Source organism: Myotis lucifugus, unplaced genomic scaffold (assembly GCF_000147115.1).
Source record: "Myotis lucifugus unplaced genomic scaffold, Myoluc2.0 scaffold_516, whole genome shotgun sequence".
Classification (NCBI taxonomy): domain Eukaryota; kingdom Metazoa; phylum Chordata; class Mammalia; order Chiroptera; family Vespertilionidae; genus Myotis; species Myotis lucifugus.
Window position 1 is genome coordinate 551,714 of NW_005871564.1, and position 8,675 is coordinate 560,388.

The 8,675-nt window shown below is 40.9% G+C and overlaps 1 long non-coding RNA gene across 1 annotated transcript; it reads right to left on the reverse strand.

Annotated features, from left to right (window-relative positions):
- Positions 1 to 231: 231 nt before the first annotated feature.
- On the reverse strand, positions 232 to 2,014 carry LOC106694570. Its single transcript, XR_002826518.1, has 2 exons — positions 1,835 to 2,014; positions 232 to 495 (listed from the first exon to the last, which is right to left on the reverse strand). It is a non-coding gene; the product is annotated as an uncharacterized LOC106694570 (long non-coding RNA).
- Positions 2,015 to 8,675: the final 6,661 nt, after the last annotated feature.

Consider the following 8,675-nt stretch of genomic DNA (forward strand, 5'->3'; position numbering starts at 1 on the left):
GACCTTTCCCCTCCTGACAGATATTTAGGTTGCTTTTCTCTATGACAACTCACCAATGTAGTGGTAAATAGCAGTTACCACTGGGTGGCCATAGGAATGGGAGATGGTGTTCTGTAAGGTTCAACTTTTTACAATGAGAATGCATTCATGTATTATTTATATAATTTCAGTACTGAACTAAAGAATTTTCTGATACATAAATTATCAAAAAAGAAAAAAAAACAAAATTAGTAACAGGAAGCAGTCATCTATTAAAATATATGGAAAACAAAGTTATAGGGCATAACAGTGTAGTCATGGTTTGAGACATAAGCACTTACTGAAAAATAGTGATCTGAGCACTAAACAGATCACTATTTTCCCCTATTCATAGCAATTATAATGAAAATATCAGCATATTGGTTATCTTGGCATCAGCATAATTAACACATACATGAATACTTCATTTATACTTTTTGCTTTCTTCTTTTATGACTATGATGTCTTTCCCCATCCCTGAAATGAAAGGGGTAAAAATAAAAACTATCATAGCATGATTTCTGATAATTAAGAGTTAATTTGTATAAACTTATTATAAAATATCATTCATTATATGAATCAAAAGGGATTACTAAGCAAATATTTCATTTATATGAGAGAATGACTAAATCACAGCTAGCTTTAAATCTTTGAACTGCATGATAGTAAGATAAGTAAAATTATTAAACCAATAAGCTTTACAATTTCCTGAACCAGCGGCCCTGGAGAGACAAGGCATCATTTGCGAGCCCATTATCAGACAAGCACTGTGCACATAAATCCTACATAAGACATGGGCCTGCCCTCGCAGAGCTCACAGCCTCGTAAGGAGAGTAATAATTAAGCACGTGCCAGGTAGACAGGTAACAAAATGGAAAAGATCAGCTTCATGGGAATGACTAAGCTGGGTCTTAAAAGATGAAGAGTTTACCAAGCAGGCCTTAGGCAGCAGAACATGACATGGCAAGGTAGAAATGTAGCACAGTGTGGATGAGAAACTGTAGTAATTCGGGTTGGCTAAGGCACTAGCTACCTATTTCATGGGTAGTGGCAAAATACAAGGGTAGGTAGGCAGTTGCCCTGATCCTGCAGGTCTTGAGAGCCATTCTAAGGAATATGAATTTTGTCACTGAAGAGCTGTAAGAGGTGAAAGTTCACTCTGGCAGCAGGGTAGAGATGAATCCATAAGGGACAAGCTTCTAGACAGAGCAATTAGGAAAACAACCATCCTTTTCCAGATGGACAGCAATAATGACAGAGGAAGAGGGGTAAATGAGGTCTTCAGGTAGAACTGACAGCAATTAATACTGGATAGTAAGGAATAAGAAAGGAGTATCTAACATGACTCCTTGATTTCTGGCTCAGAGGAACAAAGGACGGTCATTCATTAACCAGGAAAAGAAATGCTGGGGAAGAGGAACAGGCTGAGAAAAAGAACAAGCCCCACTGAACATGGGATCTAGGAAGATGCCCAGTAAGCAGCTGAAATATAAGATGGACCTCAATTGCTTCAAATTTATTACTTTAGCATTAGTTCATATCTCTCAGCTATCAAAATTTTATCAGGGATATCAACAGGGCAAAATTGACTGCTACTAAAGTTTGGATCTTCTCACTGACACTATACCCTACACCTTAGGAATTAGCAAAGGAAGAAAACAAAAAAAGAGAGAGGGACAGTTGAAGGGAGGAAGGAAGAAGCAGGGGGAAAAGCAAACACCTTTTTAACACAATTAACTGTCTACCTACACATTACTTAAGAAACTCTACCTTAAGGTAAACAATTCACTGTTGGACGATACAATGTTAGACTTACCTCTCTTTCCTCCTTTTTGAGTCCCAATTTTTATCTTTATCTGTATTTCTTTTTCATTTATGTGGGCTCCTACTCCGATCCCTTCTATGCCGTGAACACTCAGCATCCAAATAGCTTCCACCAGACTGCCGTGAATCTACTGAAGCTGATCGCCTTCCTTCTCTCCTGAAACAGGACCATTCATCAGTTCGCTTTCTTCACTGGTCTTCAGTGTGCACCAGCCTAAAGTTAATGCTCTGCATCCGACCAATGATACAGTATCTAAATAAGTATGTGTCATCTTACAAGTCATATAAGAGGGCAAAGAGACACCGTTTTTATAACATGTTTTACAAGTCCGGTGTAATAATCCTGAGCAAAGATGAGAAACAATAAGTGCTCTGATGAATTCTAGTGTGCTACTGATGCCCTTGGAAATACCAAAACTTAAACGATTATAAGAGTATAAAAAGAGAATATTTTCACCAATAAACACAATGACATACTTTTCATCATCATCCTCAGCTTTTTAAAAATATATATATTTTATTGATTTTTTACAGAGAGGAAGGGAGATGGATAGAGAGTCAGAAACATCGATGAGAGAGAAACATCAATCAGCTTCCTCCTGCACACTCCCCACCGGGGATGTGCCTGCAACCAAGGTACATGCCCTTGACTGAAATCGAACCTGGGACCCGTGAGTCCCAAGGCTAACGCTCTATCCACTGAGCCAAACCAGCCAGGGTTCATCCTTTGCTTTTTCCTACTCTTCTTGCCAATTATGACTGAGTTCTTCCATGTGCACGTTTATCACATCCCGAATCACCTTAAAGAGTTAATTAAGCACAGAATTTCAGATAAGAAAGCTATTCAAAAAATTAAGTTTAGACTGGAAAGATGGTGGCTGACAGGAAGGAGTTGAGGGATAGGAAGTGAGTGAGTGAGTGGATGAATGGAAAGTGTTTGGATGTGTGTGGTGTGTGTGTGAGTGAGGGACAGTTAAATCCGGCAGGTGCAGCACAGGCAGACCGACCAGGCTGTCTGGGACAAGGAGAGACTACCACCACTGCAGCAGTCCCCAGACTGCAGGCCCTGGGCACGGAGCCCATGCCATCTTAAAGGGGAGAGGGGCTTCTTCTAGCAACTCAGCAGCACCACCACCCAGACAGGCCTTGGACACTGCCTGTGACCAGCAGCCACTCCAGCCAAAATCCTGCAGCCACACCTTCAGACTCTGGGACTCTGTGCCAAAGGAGCAAGGTGCTGCCAGCAGCAGTAAGTGTAGCCTCCCCCTCCCCAGCGGCAAACCTCCAAAATTGCCTGTGCAGGCATTCACACATCTCCAGGGAGCATGTCTCCAAGGCACACCACTCCATAGACTCCTGTTAGGAGTCACAGGGAGACTCAGCTGGGTGTGATTTTGTACAGACACAGGCTCACTGCCACCCAGGAAAAATTCTGAATTCCCTCTGCCTGAATAACTGCCCCCACACACCCAGCTGTGCAACTTAAGCACCAGGCCCCTCAGCGCCAGGGCCCCACAGAGTGCATCAGAGCTCAGAGCCAGGGAACTGCGCCAGCAAACTTCACCACCACAGTTACTCACTCCCCCTTAGCCCATCTATCCACAGGGCACTTTGGGGAAGCCACTGTGAGCCTCTGCTGGGTCTGCTCTTGGACTAAAAGGGATGCACTCCCCTGAGCAGCAGACATTCGTAATTCACCCATCCTGGATATCTACCCAAAGCATGCCAGGGCCTTTCAGAGTGCTTCAGTGTGCCTGCACTAGCAAACTCACTGCGGGTGCTCCTATGTGCCTCTATGGGGAACACAAGCCTATCCACCACAAGTGCATCAGCAAAATCTGAGTTTCCCCACCCCACAGCTGCAGAACTCTGGACACTACAGGTGCATGCTTTTCCAGTGTGCAGGACTCCCAAGACCACCGCTCCACAGGCAGCCCTGGGGCTCCGCTGCAAGTCCTGCTGGTCGTGCACTTAAACAAACAGGGGTGCACTGCTGGGCTATAGAAACACTGAATTCCCTCTTCTGAGATACCTGCCCACAGACACTGCAATCCAGTGGCTTCAGTGCCAGGGCCCTTCAGAGTGTGTCAGTACACCCTGCTGGCAAACACACCGCAGGGGCCTCTCTGAGCTATTATTGGAATTGCCTGTATCCAACCACAGAGGCAGCAGCAAAAGCTGAGTCTACCCACCCCACAACAACTGAACTCTGGACACCAGAGTCACGCTTTGCCAGAACGCAGGCTTCCTGAGCCCCACCACCCCAATAGACGGTTCCTGAGTGCCACTGTGAGTCCCTGCTGGGCACGGGTGATTTCAGTCAAGGGCATAAGACAGCAAAAATTGGAATACCCCCTACACAGCTGCTGACTTCTAGACACCTCAGTTGCACCTTTCCAGCTCATAGGCCTACATCATGAGAACCCAAAAGCCCAAGTAGGGAGCTACACTAGACTACCAAACCCAGGAGACCTGAGAGGTCACAACAGTAGCACCACACCCTAAAGAAACTGGGTAGAAAAGCAATCAGAACTACAATTAAAACATTACAGCAAAACATAGGAAGACACAAAAGCAACCCACAAAGGAAAGGATTAGAGGAATCACCAGAAAGGGAGTTAAATGAAATTGAGGCTACTAACTTATCAGAGAAAGAATTCAGAGTAATGGTTATAAGGATGCTCAAATGGCTGGATGACAAATGCACACAACTCAATGAGAATTATAAGGAGCTGAATGAGAATGTCACCAACATGAAAAGGAATCAAGAGGAAATGAAGAACGACATAGCTGCAATAAAGAACACATGGAAGGCTTAAACAGCAGACTAGAAGAGGCTGAGGACCGCATCAGCAAATTAGAAGACAAGGTAGGAAAAAACACACAAACACAAACACAGGAGCACCAGGAAAAAAACGTAAAAAGCAAGAGGAGAGCCTAAGGGAGCTATGGGACGACGCAAAACGAAACAACATTTGCTTAATAGGGATACCAGAAGGAGAGGAGGAGAAGCAAGGAATAGAAAACTTGTTTGAAGAAATAATGACAGAAAACTTCCCTGATACTGGCAAGAAAAAAACTACACAAGTCCAAGAAGCACACAGAGTGCCAAACAAAATGAACCCCTAAAGACCAACACCAAGACACATCATAATTAAATTGGCAAACACCAACGACAAAGTAAGAATCTTAAAAGCTGCCAGAGAGAGACAGAAAGTTACCTACAAGGGATCTCCTATTAGAATATCAGCTGCCTTCTCAACAGAAACACACCAGTCAAGAAGGGAATGCAATGAAATATACAAAGTGATGCAAAGCAAGGGAATGAATCCAAGAATACTATACCCAGCAGGGCTATCATTCAAAACTGAAGGTGGAATCAGGAGCTTCACAGACAACAAAGGGCAAAGAGAGTTTATTACCACCAAACCAGCAGTGCAAGAAATGCGAAAGGTAATTCTGTAAAAAGAAGAAACAGAAGGAAAAGAAGAAACACAAACATTAAGAATAAAAATAACCACAGACAAGTACTTTTCAATAATAACATTAAATGTAAATGGATTAAATGCTCCAATCAAAACACACAGGGTAGCTGCATGGATAAAAAACATGACCCATATATTTGCTGTCGCCAAGAGACCCACCTCAGAACAAAGGATTTACACAGACTGAGAGTGAAGGGATGGAAAAAATTTTTTCAGGCAAATGGAAATGAGAAGAAAGCTGGGGTTGCGATACTTATAACTGACAAAATAGACCTCAAAGTAAAGGCCATCACCAGAGATAAGGAAGGCCACTACATAATACTAAAGGGAGCAATTCAACAAGAAGATATAACTCTGGTAAACATATATGCACCCAATACAGGAGCACCCAAATACATAAAACAGCTTCTGGAAGATATCAAGGGAGAGATCAATAGCAATACAGTCATAGTAGGGGACTTTAATACCCCACTGACACCACTGGATAAATCCTCTAAACAAAAAATCAGCAAAGGAACAGCAATCTTAAATGACTCACTAGATCAGATGGACTTAGTTGACATCTTCAGAATATTTCACCCCAAAGCTACAGAATATATATTCTTCTCCAGTGCACATGGGACATTTTCAAAGATAGACCATATATTAGGACACAGGCAAAGTCTCTTCAAATTCAAGAGAATAGAAATCATAACACGCATCTTCTCAGATCACAATGGCATAAAATTAGAAATCAACTACAATAAAGACATTGAAAAAATCAAACACTTGGAGGCTAAATAGCAAGCTATTAAGCAATGACTGGGTTACCTGAGAGATCAAAGAAGAAATAAAAAGCATCCTGGAAACAAATGACAATGAAAACACAACAATCCAAAATCTATGGGATACAATGAAAGCAGTCCTGAGAGGGAAGTTCATAGCTCTACAGGTCTACCTTAAAAAACAAGAAAAACTGGCAATAAATGATCTAACCCTACAACTCAAAGACTTAGAAACAGAGCCACAAGAAAAGCCCACAGTATCCAGAAGGAAGGAAATAATAAAGATCAGAGCAGAAATAAACAATATGGAGACCAAAAAACAATACAAGAGATCAATGAAACCAAGAGCTGGTTCATTGAAAGGATTAAAAAAATTGATGAACCTCTAGCCAGACTCACCAAGAAACAAAGAGAGAGGACCCAAATAAACAAAATCAGAAATGAAAGAGGTGAAGTAACAACTGACCCTATTGATATACAAAGGATTGTCAAAAAATACTACAAAAAACTCTACTCCAAGAAAATGGACAACCTCGATGAAATGGACACATTCCTAGAAAAATACAAGCTTCCAAAACTCAACCAGGAAGAATCAAAAAACCTGAATAGGCAAAAACCTACTGATGCAATTGAAACAGTAATCAAAAAGCTTCCAGCAAACAAAAGCCCTGGACCAGATGGCTTCACAGGGGAGTTTTACCGAACATTCAAAGAAGAACTACAGCCAAATCTTCTCAGAATATTCCAAAAAATTCAAGAGGAAGGCACACTTCTAACCTATTTCTATGAAGCCAGCATTACCCTAATCCCAAAACCAGATAAAGACACCACAAAGAAAGAGAATTACAGGCCAATATCCTTGATGAACATAGATGCTAAAATCCTCAACAAAATTCTAGCAAACCGGATGCAGCATTACATTAGAAAGATCATACACCATGACCAAGTGGGATTTATTCCAGGAATGCAAGGCTGGTACAATATCTGCAAATCAATAAACCTGATACATAACATAAACAAGTTGAGAGAGAAAAATCACATAATCTTATCGATTGATGCAGAAAAGGCATTTGACAAAGTCCAACACCCTTTTCTGTTAAAAACGCTCAGCAAAGTGGGAATAGAGGGATCATACCTCAACATAATAAAAGCCTTATATGAAAAACCTACAGCCAACATCATACTCAATGGGCAAAAACTAAAACCATTTCCCTTAAGAACAGGAACAAGACAGGGATGCCCACTTTCACCACTTCAGTTCAACATAGTACTGGAAGTGCTAGCCAAAGCAATAAGACAAGAAGAAGAGCCCTAACCGGTTTGGCTCGGTGGAAAGAGTGTCAGCCTGTGGACTCAAGGGTGCAAGTTTTGATTCCGGTCAAGGGAATGTACCTTGGTTGTGGGCACATCCCCATTGGGAGTGTGCAGGAGAAAGCTGGTCGATGTTTCTCTCATCAATGTTTCTCTCATCGATGTTTCTAACTCTCTATCCCTCTCCCTTCCTCTCTGTAAGAAATCAATAAAATATAATTTAAAAAAAGAAAAGAAGAAGAAATAAAAGGCATCCAGATTGGGATAAAAAAGAAGTAAAATTGTGATTATTAGCAGATGACATGATACTGTACTTAGAAAACCCTAAAGATTCCATCAAAAAATTATTAGACATAATAAATGAATTTGGCAATGTAGCAGGATACAAAATTAACGCCAAGAAATTTATGGCATTTTTATACACCAACAGTGAACTTCCAGAAAGAGAAATTTTTTTAAAAAATCCCATTTACCATTGCACCAAAAAAATTAAGTTACCTAGGAATAAACTTAACAAAGGAGGTAAAAGACCTCTACCCAGAAAACTATAGGACATTTAAAAAAGAGATAGAGGAAGACATAAACAGATGGAAGAACATACCGTGCTCATGGATTGGTTGAATCAACATCATCAAAATGTCCATACTACCCAAAGCAATCTATAGATTCAATGCACTCCACATTAAAGTACCAACAGCATATTTCACAGACTTAGAAAGAACGCTCCAAAAATTCATTTGGAATAAAACAAACAAACAAACAAACAAAAACCAAATAGCTGCTGCGATCCTGAGAAAGAAGAACAAAGTATGAGGGATCTCAATACCAGATATCAAGCTGTATTACAAAGCCACTGTTCTCAAAACTGCCTTGTACTGGCACAAGAACAGATATATAGACCAATGGAATAGAATAGAGAACCCAGAAATTGACCCAAACCACTATGCTCAATTAATATTTGCCAAAGGAGGCAGTAACATACAGTGGAGTCAAGACAGTCTCTTCAATAAATGGTGCTGGAAAATGTGGTCAGACACATGCAAAAAAGATGAAATTAGACCACCAACTTACACCATACATAAAAATAAACTCAAAATGGATAAAGGACTTAAACATAAGACAGGAAACCGTAAGATTATTAGAGGAATCCACGGGTAGCAAAATCTCAGATATATGCTGAAGGAATTTCTTCACTGACACAGCTCCTAGGGCAATGGAAACTAAAGGGAAAATTAACAAATGGGACTATACAAAATAAAATCTTCTGCACAGC